This window comes from Pseudophryne corroboree, chromosome 1 (genome assembly GCF_028390025.1).
Source record: "Pseudophryne corroboree isolate aPseCor3 chromosome 1, aPseCor3.hap2, whole genome shotgun sequence".
NCBI lineage: Eukaryota > Metazoa > Chordata > Amphibia > Anura > Myobatrachidae > Pseudophryne > Pseudophryne corroboree.
This window is the reverse complement of record NC_086444.1, coordinates 159,859,628-159,883,597: the sequence shown is the minus strand read 5'-3', so window position 1 is coordinate 159,883,597 and position 23,970 is coordinate 159,859,628. Positions and strand designations below refer to the sequence as shown.

The 23,970-nt window shown below is 43.9% G+C and overlaps 1 protein-coding gene and 2 pseudogenes across 1 annotated transcript in view; 2 read left to right on the top strand and 1 right to left on the bottom strand.

Moving 5' to 3' along the window:
• LOC134889019 (uncharacterized) overlaps positions 1-23,970 on the bottom strand; it is a 391,009-nt gene that overhangs the window by 107,706 nt on the left and 259,333 nt on the right. The gene's annotated exons all lie outside the window — the stretch shown is intronic.
• On the top strand, positions 7,054-7,173 carry LOC134939646 (5S ribosomal RNA; annotated as a pseudogene).
• LOC134942288 (5S ribosomal RNA) lies at positions 7,403-7,522 on the top strand (annotated as a pseudogene).

Here is a 23,970-nt window from a genome sequence, read left to right as displayed (position 1 = left end):
CCCACCTCTATTGGTGGAATTGATTTGTTCTATTCCTATCATGGTTATATTTTTCCAATTAGCTTTTTGGCAATGAATTATGTGACTCGATAATGGATGTCTTGCTCCTTTAATTATATTTCTCCGATGTTCCATATATCGGATATGTAACGTTCTCGTGGTTCGTCCCACATATTGTTTCCCACACTGACAGGAAATGAGATAAATAATATATGTTGACATGCAATTTATAAACTCTTTAATAGGAAAAATCTCTCCAGAAATAAATGATTGAAAGGTAATACTTTTTCTTGGTAGATTATTACATGAATGGCAATCCATTTTTCCACATTTATGATATCCTTGCGGTCTTATAGGTAACCATATATTGTTTATAACCCCTTTTTTTCTTTTTTCTTTCTGGAAATGACTTGGCACCAATTTTTTTCTTAAATTATCTGCTTTTCTAAAGATAGTAAGACCTCTTGGATCTATATGTGTTTTCAACACTTCGTCTAAAAGTAGCATATGTGTATTTTTCTTAATTACCTGACTTATCTTGTACGCACAGCTATTATATTTTGTTACAAAAATTTCACTTCTTTTGTTACTATTTTCCTTCATCTTTTTATTATTATATTTAGGTCTTAATAAATTTTCTCTTTCCATACCTTCTACCTCTTGATATGCTTTTTCCAAAATACCCAATGGGTATCCTTGTTCTTGAAAGGACTCTAAGAGGGCCTTAGCCTGCACCTGAAACATAGAGTGGGAACTACAGTTTCGACGTAGCCTTACCAGCTGACCCCTAGGAATATTATCTTTCCAACTGCGCTTATGTGAACTCTTATAATCCAAATATCGATTATTATCAACTGGTTTAATGTATGTTTTTGTAGTTAAACACTCATCCTCTACTGACAGCTCTATATCCAAGAAACATATACTTGTGGTACTATAATTTGTGGTAAATTTTAAACCATAATTGTTAATATTTAGACCATTAGTGAATATCTCGAGTGCTTCAAAACTCCCACCCCAAATTATAAATAAATCATCTATATATCGGCCATAGTATACCAGATCCGCCCCGAGTCCGCCTCCCCACACATGTTCCTCCTCGAAGGTACCCATATATAGGTTGGCGAAACTCGGAGCGAATCTGGCCCCCATGGCCGCACCCCGTGTCTGTGAATAATAATGTGCATCAAACATAAAATAATTATGTGATAAAATAAATTCAATAGCCTCCAATAAAAAGACACGCAAAGGGTCCGAGGTATTTCCTTGTCTTAGATAACTCTCCACCGCCCTGATACCTTTATCGTGCGGAATATTGGAGTACAGTGACTCCACGTCACATGTTACCAAATAAAGACCTTTTTTCCACTTGATTTTATTTATGATGTTCAAAAAATGTTGTGTATCTTTTATATGTGACCTCAGACCCTCTACGTATCCCTGCAAATGGTGATCAACAAAAAAAGATAAATTATTCGTGAGTGATCCCACCCCCGAAATAATAGGTCGCCCTGGTGGATTAACAAGTGTCTTATGAATTTTAGGTAAATAATAAAATGTTGCAGTGACCGGATGTGTACAAAAAAGAAAATTAAACGTTTCCTTGGATATAGAGCCATTTTCAAGAGCCGTGTCCAACAACTCAATATATTGTTTCTGAAAAACAGTAGTGGGATTGCAATCCAATTTACGATAGAAATTCATATTCTTCAATTGTCTGTAACATTCCATCATATATCCCTCTGTTTCTAGGATCACAACCCCACCACCTTTATCAGCTGGTTTTATTGTTATCCCACTGTCATCCTGCAAAGACCTTATTGCTTTTCTTTCACCCACGCTAAGGTTATCTTGATATTTTATATCATGAGATTTCTCACATATTTGTCTAAAACTCGCGAGAGTTGCTTTATAAAAGCTTTCTATATATGGGCCTTTGCAGGCCAAGGGATAAAAATCTGATTTCTTTTTAAAGGGCTTAGCCCCAATATCAAAAATGGGTATCTCTACATCTCCATCTTTTCCACTTGTACCCCCCTCTTGTTCCAGACTTATCAATATATCTCTTATCTCCTCATCTCTTTTATCCAAAATAATTGGTAATTCCTCACTTTTATTCTTTTTTATTTCTTTGAGTGCAAAGTATCTTTTTCTGCTAAGTGTGCGTACATAACGATTAAGGTCTACAAACAATTGAAATAAATTGGGTTTAGCCACCGGCGCATAATTTAAACCTTTTTCCAATATGCTTATTTCTTCATTTGTCAGTATCCGTTTAGACAGATTATAAATACCTTTTCCTGATCCACCTTTTAATACTTTCTGCGCGGTGTTTTCCACCTGTTTTCTTCTACCCCCCCTACATCCCCTGTATCTGAATTTCTTGTTCTTTTTCTCTGATATTGGGTTGTCTGCCTAAGACCTAAATATAATAATAAAAAGATGAAGGAAAATAGTAACAAAAGAAGTGAAATTTTTGTAACAAAATATAATAGCTGTGCGTACAAGATAAGTCAGGTAATTAAGAAAAATACACATATGCTACTTTTAGACGAAGTGTTGAAAACACATATAGATCCAAGAGGTCTTACTATCTTTAGAAAAGCAGATAATTTAAGAAAAAAATTGGTGCCAAGTCATTTCCAGAAAGAAAAAAGAAAAAAAGGGGTTATAAACAATATATGGTTACCTATAAGACCGCAAGGATATCATAAATGTGGAAAAATGGATTGCCATTCATGTAATAATCTACCAAGAAAAAGTATTACCTTTCAATCATTTATTTCTGGAGAGATTTTTCCTATTAAAGAGTTTATAAATTGCATGTCAACATATATTATTTATCTCATTTCCTGTCAGTGTGGGAAACAATATGTGGGACGAACCACGAGAACGTTACATATCCGATATATGGAACATCGGAGAAATATAATTAAAGGAGCAAGACATCCATTATCGAGTCACATAATTCATTGCCAAAAAGCTAATTGGAAAAATATAACCATGATAGGAATAGAACAAATCAATTCCACCAATAGAGGTGGGGATCGATTCAGTAGACTTCAGAGACGCGAGGCCTACTGGATATATAGATTGGATACATTAGTACCATCGGGTCTTAATGATACGGTGGAACTAAACGGGATATAAATACGATGGTGTTGTATGTAAGTGGTTATAGTTCTCGTGGTTGTCTCTTTGTAGGTTTATAGAGAGAGAGACATATATGATGAGTATAAAATGTGAATTATAAAAGAATGTTTCTTTCTTTTTTTGCTCCCATTGGAAAAAACAAATCCTTTAAATACATATAGATAGTATTACCTGTTCCTGGAGAAGAAAGGGTTGTTGGATTAGAGGGGGGATAATGTGTAGTTTAATTATTATCGAGCGATACCAATGATAAGACTAGGATAAAAATGTTTGTTGGAATATGTTTATTAATTTTTTATATATATTTTATGAATTGAATATATGCTCCAAGTATAATATAGGCAATATCACAGAGTATATATAGCATACACATGAAATATAATTGAGACCTGAATTATGAGAAAGAAAGGCTGGTATATATTGGAAGCTAAAAATGGAAACGAGTCTTGATCCGCAATAGTAATACGCATGCACAATTAGCGTGGACGGGTATTTAAACCTGAGAGAAACTGATGGTAAAAATATCCGACACTGAGGAAGCCGCCGAGGTAATCAAAGGCGGAGAAACGCGTCTGTCGTCAGTATTCCCTATACAGGAATCAACAGTTCATTTATCAGCGGGCCGGCCGGCCACAGGCATAAGAAACCCCACTGCTGTCGGGGGAGGAGACGCCGTAGAAAGAACCCGGAGGCTCCAGATAAGGCTATCACTAGCCGGGAGGGGTGGCGTTCAGGACACTATACAGGCAATGTATCATATCTTGAAAGAATGTTACAAAGTTGCAATACAAAAAGTATCTAATCACGCATGATCTGCACAGTTAATCAGCAGAAGTTTTACTATGCACAAAGTAAGCCTAAGTGATTAATCAAGTCTCGTTGGGGACCAAGGAAATAAAATTACGTGTACTTGGATGAAATATTAACACCTTAAGGAAAAAGAATCCCACATGGTGATGTGAAATTGACCAAAGGGTACTGGACATTTTAAATTCTGACTATATTCATCTTAGTGATATTGCCAAATTTGTCGGAGAGGTCTCTAAAGAAGCTCTTAAAAGTGTATGAATGGAGATTATATCAGCCATTTGATTTAGAGTGGAAATATATATATAAAAAATATTTTAGTATTATACTAATTATATTTTATGTAGTATTTTTTATGTGATGCTGGCCGGTATCTAAATATGTATGTGTATATGTGTAGAAAGTAATTTTATGTAAAAATAAATATCCACATCAGATTGATTTGCGCAGTCCCAGTTTTTTCGTTTTTTTATCCTGTATTGCTCTTTACCATGGTATAAATGTGGCAATACGGCTGGAAAGTATAAAGTCACTTGTATGGCTACTATGGCTCAAAGACAGGAAGGAAGAAAGAGAAGAGAAGAATAAGGAAGGAAAAAAACTTTTTGGCTGACAAGCTGATTATTAGTATGTGCAGTTCGCAATGAAGGGAGTGCAGGGTATACGATACCAGCTCCGATTGTTATGAGACCCACCCGCTGCCGTGCCCGTGCTCCAGAGACTTCAGGGGCTGCTGCGGCGTGTGGTCAAGGTCTCCCCGTTCAGATAACGGAGCTTGCGGCCGTTGCCTGGTGACCGTCCTCGGGATTCCGGCTAGTGCGGTCACGTGTGCGCATCACGTGATCGCAATACTTCCTCCTGACGTACGTTTCGCATAGAATGCTTGATCACAGGACGTGCGGTATCAGCTGGAAGTTGCAGTTTTTAAACAAGAGTGCTAATGATTGATTAAACCTGATAATTGTTTAACACTGGGTCAACATAGATTGGATCATTTAATTGCAAGGTTGAGGATAATGGATGTTTCTGTAGGACAATAATTAAGGAAGTGTGGATAATATATAAAACCTTATGATATATATTATGCAGGAGATGATTTAGTAAGAACTGTATCTTGATGCCATGGTTACTTATATATTTATATACCAATTGGATTATTGATGGGCTAAATTCATAAATTGATTGAGATAGCCTTCGTTACATGTAATAAATTAATATTATACTATGCTACATATAGATTATATAAATTACCAATTCAATGTGTGTATATTATTATTTGTGAAGGCTCTGTGATTTAGCACTGGATTGTGTAGAGATTATTTATTATGAACATATTAGGAGAGGGGGATAATTTATGAAGTGTTGGAGTAAATTATGGTAAATTAAAATGAATTAATAGGAATATAAATTAAGATGGGCATTATCTTAGATATGTTGTATACATTAGACAAATTTTGAAGGCTCTGTGATTAACACTGGATTAGGTAGAAATTATTATCATACCGATTATGAACATATTAGGACAGGTGAATAATTAGAGGTGTGTGAGAGTGAATTATAGTAGTTTATAGTAATTAATAATGAATTATTAAAAAGTGAATTATAATGGACATTGTATTCAATATAGTGTATGTAAATTTAATGATTTATTAGGAATGAAGTGATGCTGATAAATAATAATATGTGTGGTATGAATTAAGAGGGAGTGTCTGTAATGTAGGGGTGCATATGGGAGAGTGAAATATTGGTGGCTATAGTGTTGTGAGATAAATTGTATAATACGAGGGCAATTAACATTTTATAAAAATAATGACATGAAGAGCCCATAATTAACTTTAGTGATGGTAAGTGGAAAATGTGCATATTATTTGAACTTTATAATGCATATATTGATATGGACTGGTGATGTAATAGGATGTGCAAATGATGTGTTTGGATTCATGCGATTACTGTGAGTGAACCATGATAAATATGGTACTGATTGCCAGGAATCATGGTAAGCTTCAGTTCAGGAATACTCCATAATTTATATTCTCATTCATTACTGATGGATGTATGGATCCGAGCTTAAAAATCCACTCACTTTCTTTTCTAAGCAGACTTTCGGTAAGATTACCCCCTCGGATCCCGAGTCTTATCCTCTCCAAGCCAAAGACTTTTAATTCTTCCCACCTGCTTTCATGATACGTATAGAAATGACGGGCGACAGATGTCAGTTGTTTCATCTTGGCTTTATCTGAAGCAGCATTACGAATGGATCCTATATGTTCTAAAATACGCTGTTTGAAAGGACGCGTAGTCATGCCTATATACTTTTGATTGCAGCTGCATCTAAGGCAGTAGATGACCCCTTCAGTTAGACAGTTCATATAGTCCACAATCTGTATCTTTTCCCCATATTTATCCTCTATTTCCTTTGTGGGATCAATGTGTTTGCAGACTTTGCATCTTCCACAGGGATATGTGCCTGTAACTACAGGTTGTTTTTTGGGACATTAACAGCAAGCTGATATCAATTTTATAGGAAGCACTGAATGTGTTTTTTCTGTTGAAATTCAACAATGTTAAATCTCAGCAAATGCTCTTAATTTTGAATTTAATAGGCTCAAGCAAATCAACATATGTGCAAATCATCTACAAGCACCTTTTTCTAGCCTGCTTTCTCACAATATATGCAGGTATTTATTAGAGGTTACAAGCATCAGGCACCTCTAATCTATTGTCTGGTTTAGTGCTTAAGGGTGTACTATAAATTGACTATTTAGAAAATTTATTTCTGTGCAGCATAATTCTATCCTGCACTTATATGGTTACTAATCTTTGTCCGGCCGTTCTGGTGCTCTTTGGGTATTTTCAGGAGTGATAGGCAAGTCCTAATTGTGGACATTGTGTGGTGTTCAGGAATTTTACCCACATAACAGGCCCTCACTCATGAGTATATTGTTTTTCGTGGTTGATATGTTACAAGGTGATTAAGCCAGGTGGCTACATATTATCTTACTTAATCCTTTATTGTACCACATGTATATATAATTTGCTACCCTTGGCAATCACTACTTATAAATTTGGATGATTCAGGAGGGTGAGTACAATATTTGCGGTCATACCTCACTGGAAATGCCCAATCTCTTCTGACCTTGGAAGCTAAGCAGTGAAAGGCCGGGTTAGTAAAAGGATGGGTGACCACTTTTGAACACCCAGGTACTGCAACAAATTGACTCCCCTATAGTGTCATCCACACCCAAAATATTGGGCATTTGGAATCTTAAAAAATCGGTTCGCATCAGTGAAAAGGCAAGCCTAAATTGTGGATACTTGGTAACTTTTCCGTTACAAAATAGGCTGTCAAATATGTCTATATCATAATTGTGACTGCCTAGCTAGAGGGTAATCCAACCAAGTGGCTGCACGCATTTTGGTGATCCTAAAGGGAGAGTACAATATTTGCGGTCATACATCACTGGAGATGCCTAATCTCTTCTGACCTTGGAAGCTAAGCAGTGAAAGGCCGGGTTAGTACTAGGATGGGAGACCACCTCTGAACACCCTGGTACTGCAAGAAATTGACTCCCCGATACAGTGTCACCCATCTATACATATATACTATTGGGTACCTGACTTTCATATGACCTATGATTTAATTCTCGGCATTTATTGTAATCCATGATGGATACTTGCTGAACAAATGATGGTCATATATCACATGAGTTCGAATGTGTAATGATTAATGAACTTTGTAACCACAGCCATTAATTTCCGGCAATTGATACATTGTGATATGGATATCACGTACCATGTGTAATGTGTTCTATATTTTCGCTAAGCTTATAATTTTTCACGCAGATACTCCAAAAATTTTTAATGAATAACCTAATAAAAATGATTTTACCAGTATTGATAAATCATATTTCCACCCTCTGAATTAGAGTGCTCCCAAAAAAGAGTCTACTTTCCAACACTTCTTTGTTTTGGTTTTTTCTGTTTGATATTGTTGCTGTAAGGGTGGTGCAACAATATGCCATCATATATGCATATTGCACATAATATGGAAGCTCTCACAGACAGTTCCATCTTTCTTTGTGTTCCACCCGCAACACTATTCATGTCACCTATGCTTCTTGTCGTTTGTCTTCAAATCTTTGCAATGATACTGTACTGTACGTTCTCCCCTTCTTGGTGTACATGCTAATAGAGGGCCCAACTACTGCACCTCCTCTCTTTATGACTTGCCCCCTCTTGTCCTACAAGGTTATGACTTGCCCAACCATCAATCTGTGTTTTCGTCCGACCCAGACTGTCATTATAACTCCCCACTGTTCATATAAACCCCCATGACTTGCTGCTCGTACCAGATGCCCTTGCTTCATCAGACAGGTAATTCAGGACTGTCACACATAAGCTGGGACAGTTAGGATGTATTTGTAGATGTTATGCATTGATAGGTAATCCCCAGAGCCGGCCATAGGCACAGGCAAACTAGGCAATTGCCTACGGCATTTGATATGCCTAGGGGCATCAGCAGCTTCTGCTGATTAAAATGATATGCGGCATGACTATATTCTGTGTGTAGCATTTCATATGCAGATACAGCCACAGTCTCACACAGTATATAGGCATGCTGCATATCCTATTAATCATCAGAAGATGCTTGTGCATCCTAGCCACATAGCAATGCAAATAAGATGCATTTTCATTAAAAAAAAGGTGCCCGACGTTAGCATTGAGGCAAGATTTATGAGGACACAACTGTATCCAAGCAGAGGCAGAGGTCACAGTGTTAGTGGCAGTGAGAGTGCTGTGTGCATGTGAGTGGGTTGGTTGTGCATTAGTGTTCGGAATATGTGTAAGGAGCATTATGTGTGTCATCTAAAAATGCATTAATAATGTGCAACATATGTGTAAAGGGGCACTATGTGTGTCATTATGTGTATAAGGGCATTAATAATCTGCGGCACATGTGTAACAGGGTACTACTGTATGTGTGTCATTGTGTGTATAGGGGCACTAATAATGTGCAGCAAATGTGTAGGGGGCACTATGTGTGTCATTATGTGTATAAGGGCATTAATAATGTGCGTATTAATAAAGGTTGTCATAATGTGTAAGGCGCATTATGTTTATAAGGACATTAATGTGTCTCATGTGTAAGGGGCATTACTGTGTAGAATTGTGTTTAAATGCATTACTAATGTGTGGCATTATGTGTATAAGGTGCTCTACTATGTGGTGCTGCATATAGAAAGGGCACTACTGTGTCATCTAATGTGAATAAAGAGCAATAGGGTGTGGTGTACTGTGAATAAGGAGCAATTTAGTGTGATTTAATGCGAATAAGGGGCTCTACTGTGAGGAGTAACGTTTATCGGGTAAAGTGACACTACTGTGGGATGTAATATGAATTATGGACACTATTGCATGATAAAATGTGAATAAAGTTGCAGTACTGTGTGGCATAATTGGAATTGGGGTTACTATTGTGTGGCCATGCCCCTTGCCAGCAAAAACACACCCCTTTTTGGGCTGTGCGCCAAATGTGCGAACTGTTCCTATTTAAAATATAGGGGGTAGGAACACCATAATAAAGACTGCTATGGGTGAGGGGTGATGGTGCTGAGAAAGAGGTGCAAGGTCAGAGACGGAACCAGCGGTGGTGCTTGGGGGCACCAGCCAAAATTTTGCCATCATATTGGTTAGGGTCGGCTCTGGTAATCCCTATACTGCAAGTAGGTTCCTAGTAGATAATAATTAGCATGCCAGATGTACCACATGTAAGTACACTTTCTGTCAGGAAAGAAAAGCCTCAACTGTGTGCACTAGTTTCCATACAGTTTTATTACACATTTTAATGCAACACATACATTTTAGGGCCTAATTCAGACCTGATCGCTGTGCTGCAACTTACACTGTCCTGTGATCAGATATCCGCCACCTGGGGAGTGAAAATTTGCCCTGTGCAAGTGTGCGATTGCATGTGTACGCTGTGGGCAGCGGTGCAAGTGTGTGGGTACGGGTGGGTACGGCGTACCCGTAAGAATTTAGCCGTGGGTACGCCGTACCCAAACCGACGGGCCGCCGCTCCTCTTCCCTCCCTCCCTCTGCTGCTCCCCGCCGTCCCCGCCGCACCGCCGCTGATGTGAGGGAAGGAGAGCGCAGCCTGCGCCTCTCCTTCCCCTCAGTCTCCGGCGGGTGTCTCAGTTTATTTCAGCGCCGATCCGTGAGCCAATCAAAGCTCGCGGGTGCAGCGGCAGTGGTGAGCAGGGGAGGGAGGGGGGGGGGGGCATGTTATACCTGGCACTGGGGGATATCTGGCACAGGGGGGGGGGCATTTATATCTGGCACTGGGGGATATCTGGCACTGGGAGATATCTGGCACTGGGGGGGCATTTATATCTGACACTGGGGGATATCTGGCACTGGGAGATATCTGGCACTAGGGGGGCATTTCTATCTGGCACTGGGGGATATCTGGCACTGGGGGGGGCATTTATATCTGGCACTGGGGGATATCTGGCACTGGGGCGGGCATTTATATCTGGCACTGGGGGATATCTGGCACTGGGAGATATCTGGCACTGGGGGGGCATTTATATCTGGCACTGGGGGATATCTGGCACTGGGAGATATCTGGCACTAGGGGGGCATTTCTATCTGGCACTGGGGGATATCTGGCACTGGGGGGGGGCATTTATATCTGGCACTGGGGGATATCTGGCACTGGGAGATATCTGGCACTGGGGGGGGCATTTATATCTGGCACTGGGGGATATCTGGCACTGGGAGATATCTGGCACTGGGAGATATCTGGCACTGGGGGGGCATTTATATCTGGCACTGGGGGATATCTGGCACTGGGAGATATCTGGCACTGGGGGGGGGGCATTTATATCTGGCACTGGGGGATATCTGGCACTGGGAGATATCTGGCACTGGGGGGGCATTTATATCTGGTACTGGGGGATATCTGGCACTGGGGGGGCATTTATATCTGGCACTGGGGGATATCTGGCACTGGGAGATATCTGGCACTGGGGGAGGGGCATTTATATCTGGCACTGGGGGATATCTGGCACTGTGGGGGCATTTCTGTATCTGGCACTGGGGGGCAATGTATATTTGACACAGTGGGGGCATTTGTGTATCTGGCACTGTGGGGCAATGTGTATCTGGCACTGTGGGGCAATGTGTATCTGGCACTGTGGGGCAATGTGTATCTGGCACTGTGGAGCAATGTGTATCTGGCACTGTGAGGCAATGTATATCTGGCACTCTGGGGGCATTTGTGTATCTGGCACTGTGAGGCAATGTGTATCTGGCACTCTGGGGACATTTGTGTATCTGGCACTCTGGGGGCATTTGTGTATCTGGCACAGTGAGGCAATGTGTATCTGGCACAGTGAGGCAATGTGTATCTGGCACTGTGGGGCAATGTGTATCTGGCACTGTGGGGCATTGTGTATCTGGCACTGTGGGGCATTGTGTTTTTGGCACTGTGGGGCAATGTGTATCTGGCACTATTGGGGTCATACGTGTATCTGCCCCTCCCCCCATATGTGTATCACGCCCCCATTTTCATTGGCCACGCCCCATGTGGCATTTGGCCACACCCATTTTTTTGCGCGCGCACTACCCGTAAGAAATTTTTTCTACTTGCACCACTGGCTGTAGGAAAATTCCCACAAGTCAGCGGACAGCTGCAAAACCATGCGCATCACACTCACCATCAAATGTTTTTCCCATTCTGTGCAGTGTGTTCAGTCTGTGCGTAGCTCAATACTTACTCCTCCAGTGCGAAGAAATCAGGCTGATCGGGTCCGAAGCAGATGTCACACATCCTCCCTGAAAACGCTTGGGAACGCCTGCATTTTTCTGGACACACCCAGTAAACGGCAAGCTAACACCCACAAATGGCCTCTTCCTGTCAATCACCTTGCATACGCCGTGCAAATTAAAATTTCACCCAGAATCATAGCTGCTGTCCGTCGCGCATGCGCATTGCGGTGTATATGCATGCTCAGTATGCGAAAACGCACAGCAGCGATCAGGTCTGATTCGGGCCCCTAAACCATAAGAGGTTGATTCAGAGTTACACACAACTGAGCATCTATGGATGATACATCTATGGAGTCGTACAGGTCGCAGCCGCATCTCCACTTACAGATGTGTGGGTGTAACTAGGCAGCAACTGAACAGTCTGAGGGCGTGTTGTGGGCAGGTAGGCAGCTTTGCCAGCTATTCTGACATGAGAATATGCAGGATCTCTTGCACCAAGGACAGGGCTGGTGCAGCTGCTTACTGATCATGATGATGGAGATTACTGGAGAAAGATTTGACTATGGGGGTAATTCAGACCTGATCGCACGCTAGCTTTTTTTTGCTGCACTGTGATCAGGTCAGAACTGCGCATGCGTATGCACCACAATGCGCAGGCGCGTCGCTCGGGTACAAAGCGGATCGTTGCTGTGCGATGGGTTTTACAAAGAATCCATTCACACAGCCGATCGCAAGGAGATTGACAGGAAGAAGGCATCTGTGGGTGTCGACTGACCATTTTCTGGAAGTGGTTGGAAAAACGCAGGCATGTCCAAGTGTTTTCAGGGCGGGTGTCTGACGTCAATTCCGGTCCCGGACAGGCTGATGTGATCGCAGTGGCTGAGTAAGTCCTGGGCTACTCAGAAACTGCAAAAGATCTTTTTGTACTGCTCGGCTGCACATGCATTCGCACACTTGCACAGCTAAAATACACTCCCCTGTAGGCGGCGACTATCTGATCGCAGTGCTGCAAAAAACTGCTAGCGAGCGATCAGGTCTCAATTAGGCCCTACGGGCCAAATTCAGACCTGGTCGCACGCAGGCTATTTTTTGCACTGCTGCGACCAGGTAATCGCCGCCTACAGGGGAGGGGGTTAGGGCTTTGCAGGGATGCATTCGGCTGTGCAGTGAGATGCACAAACAAAAGTTTGTGCAGTTTCTGCACAGCCCAGGACTTACTCACCCGCTGTGATGATCCAGGAAAAAGCTGACGTCAGGATTCCTCCCTGGAAATGGCCGAGCATGCCTGTGTTTTTCCAACCACTCCCAAAAAACGGTGAGTTGCCGCCCACGAACGCCTTCTGTTTGTCAAACTTCTTGCGATCGCTTTCTTCGTTCATTTTGTCGCTGCCCGGCGCCGGGCAGCGACGCACCTGCGCATTGTGGCCCGCATGCATGCGCTGTTTAGACCCAATCGCACGGCTGAAAATAACTGCAGCGTGCGTTCGGGTCTGAATGACCCCCTATGCTCCCAGCCTGTCACTGACGGGTGTAGTATGGTATGCCGGCAGCCAGGCTCCCGACGGCCAGCATACCGGCGATGGCATACCGACAGCTGGACGAGTGCAAATGAGCCCCTTGCAGACTTGCTACGCTCGCCACGCTATCTAATCTCCCTCCAGGGTGGTCGTGGACACCCAAGAGGGAGAAAAGGTGTCGGTATGCCGGGTGTCAGGATTCCGGCGCCGGTATACTGTGCGAGTGGGTTCCCAACAGCCGGCAACCTAAATACCACCTGTCACTGACATGCAGGAGCAGCAGCTGGAAGCAGCACCACCAAGACTGTCATCCCTCATTTCCGCCTGTACCCCATTGCCACTTGCTTCCTACATGTAAGAATCAGATGGGGGACTTAATCCTAGGTTGGGCTCCTAGTACCCTTCAAGTGGCAGAAGAGTCCCACTTGTTAAACCTTCAGAGCACTGGGCACCCTACAAACTGTCATTCTTCTGTGCCCCTTACATGTCTCAGATGACAGCTTTGGTAGCTGGCTTATAGGTAATCTGGTAATTTTGTGTACATGAATTTTAAACAGCATTCATGAAGCCTGTCTTGGGATCCATGAGGTTTCTCAATGTATGATTACATAGGTCTGGCTACAGCATATTATGGTCATACATGGAGAGTGTCATTTATCATGTAAAATAGGGTGTCCGCTGGGTTATGTTATAGGTATTGCTGACTTTCACGTAAATACCAGCAACCATTCCTGCGGTTGCTGCTCTTTAGTACATTTGCACATACAGTACACTATGTAGACCAAAATTATTGGTCACTGATCATAAATAGATCAAGAAGATATGGTCTAGTTTCTCTAATTCACCCCGGAGGGGGTCAAGATCTGGACTCTGAGCTGGCCAGTCCACCTGGGTTACCATATTTCTGTATACCAAGCCAGCATCGCCCTGGAAACATGACATAGCGCAGCCTACGATTATCCCCTTTTCAAACGCAGTTAGCTCCTTTTGGCAAGCCATTTAGTTAGCAAATGATCTAATCACTGCCTCTGCTTCTACCCATTTTAGTCCTTCACAAAGACGTATTCACTGTTGGAGCACACCATTTTGTTTGTGGTGCCGAGGGTGGTGTGGGGGGGATGGGGGGGGTTATCTAATCACATTTGTCTACATATTGTATTAGCACATTATTTAATAGGGCATTTTGGGTTACTTGTTGTTTAATTGAATTGTAATACTGTTGACATTGTTGGTAGTTACTATGGTAACCTGCATCTTTATTTATGCTAAAAATATACTAACAGACCAACATACCACTTTGTTGATGAAGGAAGCAGGCTGTGTGTAGTTTCATTTGAGCATTATGTTCTATTCAGTAGATTACAAAGAACAATTATAGGAAGTCACGTCACTTGGGATGTCAGCATGTCACATGTAAGCACTAAGAAACCTAGATTTCAGCTGCACCATTGATTCAACTGCGCAGAAAAACTCTTCAAAAACTATCTCTATAGCATGTCACATATCAAAGGTGTGTAGCAGTCTTTACAGCTCTCTCTGCACGCTTCTGTATATTAAGTCAACAGTCACCAAACTGACGTTCATAATGGTGAGAATGCAAATAGACAGCATGTCGATACTGAAAAGAAATGTAGAAAAGGGCACAGTGTCGACAAGCCATTTGTAAGGTAACCCTAATCCTACTGTCAACATTTTCACTATGTCAGCATTTGCACATGTCGACATGATAGATGTCAACATTTCAACCAAGTTGACATCATAACATTCAATACATTATGACATAGTGAATATCAACATCCATGTCTGCTTCCTATATATTAATTACTGAAAGATGCCAAAGGATGAATATGTGTCTTTTAAGTATGTGACTTATGAACTATTTCAGTTGCTCACCAACAAGGCTGATTGACAATAAGTTTTCTTCTCTTGTAGATAGAAATAAGCAAGATTTCCTAAACTGTTCCAGAAAATATTCCCACACTGCACATTAGAGCTGCTGCGTCCGCCCTAGAGCCTGTCAGAGGAGTAACAGAGGCGGTAATATGCAAATGCTACTTTCAGCCTTCCCTGTGTGTAGGTCCGTGCGCTGGACAGTGCAAGTCTTGAGACGGCCATTTTCTGCATCCATGTACACAGTAGCAGACAGTACGCCATCACATCTAACACTGGCGCTTGCACCTGCCCATGGCAGATGCAGTGTCTGCATCGGAATGTGACCACTAAGGAAGCAGCTGTGTGTCTGAGAACGCAGCCAACTTGCACTGATACGACCGTAACACTGCCATAATACTCCCACATGGACGATATGTTTTTTGCTTTTACTTCAGACATCCTCCCTGACACAGCCCATGAATGCCCATCACTTTACCTCTCCAGTTCTGTTACCAGCTCCAGAGGCAATCTCAGGACTTTTAGTAGGGGGTTTCCAAATGCAATCCACAATCTCCCACTCTGCTGAACATTGGAGCAAGTGCGGTAGTCTGGGGGAACTGTACAAAAACCTAATACTGACCTTGTGTGCTATTTGCCTTTTTATATACTGGATACTATATGGAATACAGTATTACTATTTAACACTATAGGTGGTATAAAACATATTTACCTAATTATAAATAACATAAGTGGCCAGGAAACGGTTAAACATGCCATAATAAGGAGAGTTATGGTAGACTTACCATTGTTAACACTCATTCTGCGGGGTACATTGGGTTCCAAAGGGAAACATCAGGGTGTAGAGTGGATCTTGATCAACAGGCACCAATAGGCTAAAGCTTTAGGCTGTCGCAGGATGCATTGGTGCCTCCTCTATAACCCCACCTCCAGGCACTGTGAGCACAGTTTCGTTGACCAGTCCAATGCAGGAGCAGGTAAGAGAGAAGGTAGATGTTAGTCACATAGAACCACATTCTCACGACAGGAGAAGGGACCAGCAGCTAATTTCATACAAACCCATAGAAGCTAGATGCGTCAGAGTGGGCGCCCTGTGGAACCCAATGTAACCCGCAGAAAGAGAGTTAACAATGGAAGTCTACAATAACTCTCCTTTCCTGCAGCAGGTTACATTGGTTTCTACAGGGAAACATCGGGATGTTCTAAAGCAGTTCCTCAAGGGAGGAGACGCGCCTTAGTGGGTATGAGAACCCAGTGTCCAGAGGAAGCATCCTGGGAGGCAGAAGTATCAAAGGCATAGAACCTAATAAATGTGTTCACAGAGGACCACGTAGCTGCTTGCATAATTGTTCTGCGGATGCGCCATGGCGAGCCGCCCAAGAAGGTCCAACAGACTGAGTAGAATGAGCATTAATAGCAGCAGGAGCTAGGAGACCAGCCTGCGCATTAGCTTGTGCAAATACCATTCTAATCCATCTGGCCAAGGTTTGCTTATTTACAGGCTAGCTACGTTTGTGAAAACCAAACAAGACAAAAAGGGAGTCTGACCTCCTGATAGAGGCAGTCCTCTCCAGTCTCCACATATATACGACATCCAAAGACCGCTCATTGGAGAACAAATCAGAAGAGATAAAGACCGGAAACCACAATATCTTGGTTAAGGTGAAAAGATGACACCACCTTAGGTAAATAACCTGGGCGAGTTCTAAGAACTGCCTGGTCACAATGAAATATTAGAAAGGGTGGACGACAGGACAATGCGCCTAAGTACAACACCCTTCCAGCAATAGCCAGTAAAAACAAGACCTTGGCCGTGAGCCATTTAAGGTCCACCTTCTCAAGAGATCTTGCAGGGCATTCAGGACAACAGCCAGAGCCACATGGAGCCACAGGAGGGACATAGGGATGCTGAATCCGACACCCTGAGTGAATGTATGAACGTCAGGTACAGACGCAATATTTCTCTGAAACCATACCGACAAGGCAGATATGTGAACCCTGAGGGGTGCCAGATGAAAGCATAAGTCCAGGCCTCTTCGCAGAAAAGCCAGAATTCTGGAAGTTCTGAATCTGTATGCATCATAATTCTTATCAGCACACCAGGTGAAGTAAGAATTCCAGACCCTGTAATAAATCCGAGCTGAAGCTGGTTTACGGGCTTTTCACATAGTTTGGATAACTGCCTCAGAGAATCCTTTGGCTCTCAGGAGTGATGCTTCAAGAGCCACGCCTGGCCTGGTCCAGATCAAGACAAGGGCCCTGTACGAGGAGGTCTGGGTGCTGAGGAAGTAGAAGAGGACGCTCTGTTGATAGACCCTGCAGGTCTGAGAAACAATGCCGTCTGAGCCACGCTGGAGTGACTAGAAGAAGAAATCCTCCTTCTTGTTTGAACTTCCTCAGGACCCTGGGCAAGAGAGACACTGGAGGTAACACGTAGGGCACCTGAAAGTTCCATGGAATTGCCAGTGCGTCCACGAATGCTGCTTGAGGATCCCTGGTCCTTGATCCGAAGACCGGAACCTTGTGATTGTGTCGAGACGCCACAGGTCTACGTCTAGTAGACCCCACTTGTCCACTAGGAGTTGAAAGACTTCTGGATGAAGACTCCACTCTCCGGCGTGCATGTCCTGGCGACTGAGGAAGTCCGCTTCCCAGTTTAGGATGCCAGGAATGAACACTGCCGATATTGTTGGCAGATGGCGCTCCGCCCAACAAAGGACTTTCCACTTCCATCATAGCCATGCAGCTTTGAGTGCCGCCTTGATGGTTTATGTATGCCACCGTAGTGGAATTGTCTGACCGTACTTGAACCGAACTCTTCTGTACCAGAGGCAGGATGAGAGTCAATGTATTGAACACCGCCGACAACTACAGGATGTTTATTGGGAGAAGTGACTCTTTCTTGGTCCAGCGGCCCTAAAAAGAGTGTTGCTCCAACACCGCACCCCATCCCCTCAGACTGGCGTCCTTTGTCAGCAGGACCCAGTTGGGAATCCAGAAGGGACGGTCCCTGCTCAATTGCTGGTCCTGTAGCCACCAGGTCAGTGACAAACGAACCTCCGGAGTCAAAGTGATCATGTGAGTTCTGATCCGATGAGGTAGGCCGTCCCACTTGGAAAGGATTAACCTCTGCAGAGGGCGAGAATGAAATTGAGCGTACTCCACCATGTTGAATGCCGACACCATCAGGCCAAGTACTTGTATCGCCGACTGTATCGACACTCTGGGGCGACAAAGGTAGTATCCTATGTTGTCTTGAAGTCTCAGGACTTTTTCTGGAGACAGAAACAGTCGTTGACTGTGTGTGTCCAGGAAGTGCCCCCAGGTGCACCATGCTCTGAACTGAGACCAGCGAGGATTTCTTCCAATTGATGAGCCACCCGTGGGCTTGTAGGAAGCTTACCGACAGCTGCAGTTGACTGAGGAGGACATCGTGGGAGTTTGCCAGAATCAGCACGTCGTCCAGATACAGCAGGATCCTGACTCCCTGCCAACAGAGATGGGCCGTCATTACAGCCATGACCTTGATGCAGATCTGAGGAGCCGTAGCCAGTCCAAATGGTAGAGCCTGGAACTGTGGAGGAGGAGGTTGCCAATAGCTAACCGCAGATACTGTATATCCAGGGATACCATATAGTCTCCGGTTTCCATAGCCGGTACAGTTGAGCGCAGTGTTTCCAAACAGAACTTGGACACTCTCACAAGCTTGTTTAGTGATTTGAGGTTGAGTATAGGCCGGAAAGACCCATTGGGTTTCGGAACTAGAAACAGGGTTGAGTAGTAACCTCTGCCTCTCTGGGCCAGGGGAACCGGCACTACCACTCCTGTATTCAGAAGTGACCCCACAACCTTTTGTATAGCTTGCGCCTTTAACGGATCCAAAGGAATAACCATGGTGCAAAACTGGCAAGCAGGACGTTTCTTGAAGGAGACAGCGTACCCGTGAGAGACAACTTCCCGCACCCATGCGTCTGAAGTGGTCTTCAACCAGACTGCAGAAGTCGGCCTCCGACCCTGACCAAGGAATGATTTAATTGCTGCAACTGGTTACATAAATTTTCCGTCCAAGGTGGATTAACCATAGGGACAATTTGTGGCTGTAATGGCACAGGTGGTCCCATGGGTGCATAAGGCGTTACATCAGAGTACCCAGTAGGTTTATGAATGCAGCCCAGGGTTGCTCCGGATTGAGAGATTTATGACACATAGTACACAGACCATCATACACAGCTTCCTCCTCTGGTAAATGTTTGGCGCATGCTCTGAATGATGCAGGAGCGTCCACAGACTTACTGCCCTTCTTGTTAGACATTGCACACAAATGCAACAACAGAGTGACTTAGTAGGATAAAACCAGACAGAGTACAATACCTGCTATTAAATCCGTTAGTATGTGACTGAATACACAGTACACAACACTTGCGAATAAATCCGGTATTATGTGACTGAGTACACAGTAGAATACCCGTAATAGGTAAATACTGTGACGCACTATATATATGACCCTGATGCACCTAGTCCCTTAGGATACAGAATATAGTGATAGATATATTTGGGAAACACTGAAAAGTGAAACACACAGCAGATACAGGAACACACAGTCACAGACAATGCAGATAATTATTATGACAATAAAACTTCACTGGACTAGTATATGTACATATATATATATATATATATATATATATATAGTAACACTGTAGGGGAACAGGGTGCCGTCTCCTGGGGTAGATGGCAGCAAGCAGCAGCTGAGAAATCATACAAGTCCAGTTTGTGGTGCAACTGGCCGCAACCAGTTTTATTAAGCAGAAAATAAAATAAACATCGAAAGAAAATACCTTGCCTGTCCGGCGCTAACTATACACAAGACGTTCCTGACTGTCTCTAAATACAACAGAGTTTTCCAGTAAATACTGTATAGCTCACTTGTATAAGGAAGCATGGTTCTCCCACAGAGGTTTTGCAGTTTTTCTCCAGGCAGTCTGCACACACTGATCAGGCTAGCAGCCCTATAACACTCTTACACAGCTGAAACCCTGATTAGCCCTATGTGAGGCCAAAGACCTGAACTGGGCCCACTGTCTGGAACTTGCCCTCTATCTCTCTCAGGGACCTTATCCAGCTTTTCCAACAGACTGAGAAGCTGCGAACAAAACAAACATTTTCCTTGAAGTTTTCCTTTAACTAAAACATGTAAGACAAGAACCTGGGACAAACATACCTGCCCCCAAACACTATTCCAGTGTTTTTGTCACATATCCCCCTCCCCTGTTTCAATCTAGGGGCCGGAACACTTGTAGCCCCTAAACAGAAGATGCGGGCCAACGCATCTGCGTTGGCCAATTGTGTACCCGGTCTATGTTCGACAGTAAACTTAAAATCTTGCAACGCTAGAAACCGTCTAGTTAGATGAGCATTCTGACCTCTATTTACATCCATCCATTTTAAAGGGGCGTGATCTGTCACTAGTCTGAACTGTCTACCCAAGAGGTAATATCTCAAGGTATCTAATGCCCACTTAATGGCCAAAGCCTCCTTTTCTACAATAGCATTCCTTTTCTCATGCTCATTGAGTTTCCTACTCAAATAAATGATAGGGTGTTCATCCCATCTCTGGTTTGGGACAACACGACCCCTATCCCTACCTCTGAGGCATCTATCTGTACAACAAATTCTTTTGAAAAATCTAGTGTTATCAATACAGGTTGTGAACACAAAGCCACTTTTAACGCTTGGAAACCTTTTTCTGTATCAGGGTTCCACTTCACCATATTTGACTGCTTCCCTTTGGTAAGGTCTGATAACGGCACTGCTGTGGTCGCAAAATTAGGGATAAATAGTCTATAGTACCCCGTTATTCCCAAAAAAGCCTTTACCTGTTTTTTATTCACTGGACGAGGCCAGTTTTGAATAGCATCAATTTTGTTCAATTGGGGCCTAATCAGACCTCTACCTATGGTGAAGCCCAAGTATTTAACCTCCTCCTTGCGAGGCAGCACTTCTTTGGGTTAGCAGTTAACCTTGCTTCTCTGATTGAGCCCAGTACTGCCTGTACTTTAACCAAGTGGGACCCTCAGTCCATACTGTGAATTACCACATCATCCAAATAGGCAGCTGCATACTTTCTATGGGGCCTCAAAATCTTATCCATTGCCCGTTGAAAGGTTGCTGGAGCCCCATGCAACCCAAAGGGTAACATCTTATACTGGTATAGCCCCTCCGGTACTGAAAAGGATGTTTTTTCTTTTGCGCTATCAGTTAAAGGTATTTGCCAATAACCTTTGGTCAGGTCCAACGTGGTGAGAAACCTGTGTTACGCACACCAGTGCTAACAGGAGTATACCGGTGTATGAACAGAGAGGGAAGCGAAGCAAACGAACTCACAGACAGTATAACATAACATACACAGGAGGTGATGGAATAACTAATAAACACAAAGTGAACGGAGAAGCCCAAAGGCTCAGGAATTGGGTGTCTCCCTAGTGTCAGGAATGCTCAGATGGAAAAGAGCGAACAAAGAAGCGAGGTGTAGTGATTTAACATGTGGAGCACCCGAAATGATGTTGCTAAGAGCAACAGAAAAAACCCCAAAGGGTTACCAACGGGTGTGGAAATAAACTCCTTGGTCAGAGATAGAAATATAGACACAAGGAGAGTATCCACAATCCTAACCCCCACTTGCAGGGCACAGGTTCAGCTTACTGCCACTAAACTGACACCTGGACGCTCTGCACAGTGAGGGAGGATTAAGCAAGCAGGTCTGAGAGTACAGCCGTAAACCTGCTGGGTTCACAGAATAGCAAAAGAACCCCAGCAGGTCAAACAACTGACTCCAGTCTTACTGCTAGGTCCGGATTGGCAGAATGAAGTACCGAATCCCAAGGCGTATTCGCAGTAAACAACAAGTAAATACAAAGTCACACAGTACTAGCTAACTCTCTGGAACTGACTAACAAACAAAGATTCAGCAGCATTTGCCTAGCCTGAGAGGATGGTTTATATAGCAGGTGCTGTCCACGCCCCACTCAGACCTCACAGACTGTGAGCACAAAACCAGCGCCGGATTCCCTGCCGTGCACAGAGCCTGTAACCACTACACAGTAAAAACCCGGACCGGAGTATCAGCTGCGCTCAGGTTACTTCGCTAACACTTGCCTCCCGGTTGCCATGGCGACGTGGCAGCACAGAGCAGGAGATCCTAACAGTACCCCCCCTCTGACGAGGGGTCAAAGAACCCCTACCACCGGGTTTATCGGGGAACTGCGAGAAGAAAGAGCGTATCAGTCTGGGGGCATGAAGATCACAACTGCGCACCCACGACCGCTCCTCCGGGCCATACCCCTTCCAGTGCACCAAAAATGACAGCCGACCCCGAACCATCTTGGAGTCAAGAACCCTTTCAACCACAAACTCCCTCTGACCCCGTATCAGAAGAGGAGAAGGTCTTCCACTGGAAGAAGGATTACTAACCGCCAGTTTTAAAAGGGAACAATGAAATGTTTTATTGATACCCAATGAACGGGGCAGATCTAACTGAAATGCCACCGGATTGATAACCCTGGTGATCTTATAAGGGCCGATAAACCGGGGGCCTAACTTATGAGATGGCTGTCTCAACTTCAAATTCTTGGTGGACAACCAGACGAAGTATCCTAATTTGAAGCTGCAGGGTCTTCTCCGCTTATCAAAACCCTTTTGGTCACTAATGACACAGACACAAGGGTTTTCTTCACTTTCCTCCAAATACCCCTAAGGGCCGAAAAAACAGAGGAACCACCAGGCGTGGAGTCCAGGGGGTCAAAAGAATTGGCCTTAGGATGATGCCCATACACACAAAGGAAGGGAGAGATCCCTGTAGCAGAGTGAGCCGCGTTGTTATAGGCAAACTCCGCCATGGACAGATGAGCAACCCAGTCAGTATGACACTTGGAGACATAACACCTGAGGAACTGCTCCAAGGACTGGTTCACCCTCTCAGTCTGCCCATTAGACTGTGGATGGTAGCCTGACGACAAGCTCACATAAATCTGGAGATCAGAACAAAATGCCCTCCAGAATTTGGCCACAAACTGGGATCCACGGTCAGAGACCACATCAAGTGGCAACCCGTGGAGGCGCACAACATGCTGCATAAATAACTCAGACAGGCGTCTGGCCGATGGCAACCCAACCAGTGGAACGAAATGCGCCATCTTCGAAAACCTGTCAACGACCACCCAAATGGCTGTCATCCCCGAGGATTTGGGCAAGTCCACCACAAAATCCATGGAAATGTGGGTCCATGGCTTAGATGGAATAGAGAGTGGATGTAATGGGCCGGCAGGAACCCCTCTAGGAGTTTTATTTCGGGCACAAACGTCACATGCCCGAACCCACTGATCCACATCCCTAGCCACCGAGGGCCACCACACCGCCCTGGACAGCAACTCCCGAGTTCTGGCAATACCCGGATGCCCTGCCGACCTCTTGGCATGGAATTCCAGGAACACTCGCTGTCTTAACCTAGGAGGCACAAACAAGAGACCTACCGGAAGGTCTGGAGGAGCCTGCTCCTGTGCTCTAAGGACTAATGACAAGAGGTCCTGGGTAATGCCCACTTTAATACATGATGGGGACATAATGGGCAATGGCTCCTCGATGGTCTCTTGGACTGGAGCAAAACTCAGCGAGAGCGCATCAGCCTTGATGTTTTTTGACCCTGGGCGATATGTTATCAAAAAATTAAAGCGAGCAAAAAACAAAGCCCATCGTGCCTGCCTGGCATTGAGCCGCTTCGCTGACTCTAAATATGCCAGATTCTTATGGTCGGTGAGAATTGAGACCACAAACTTAG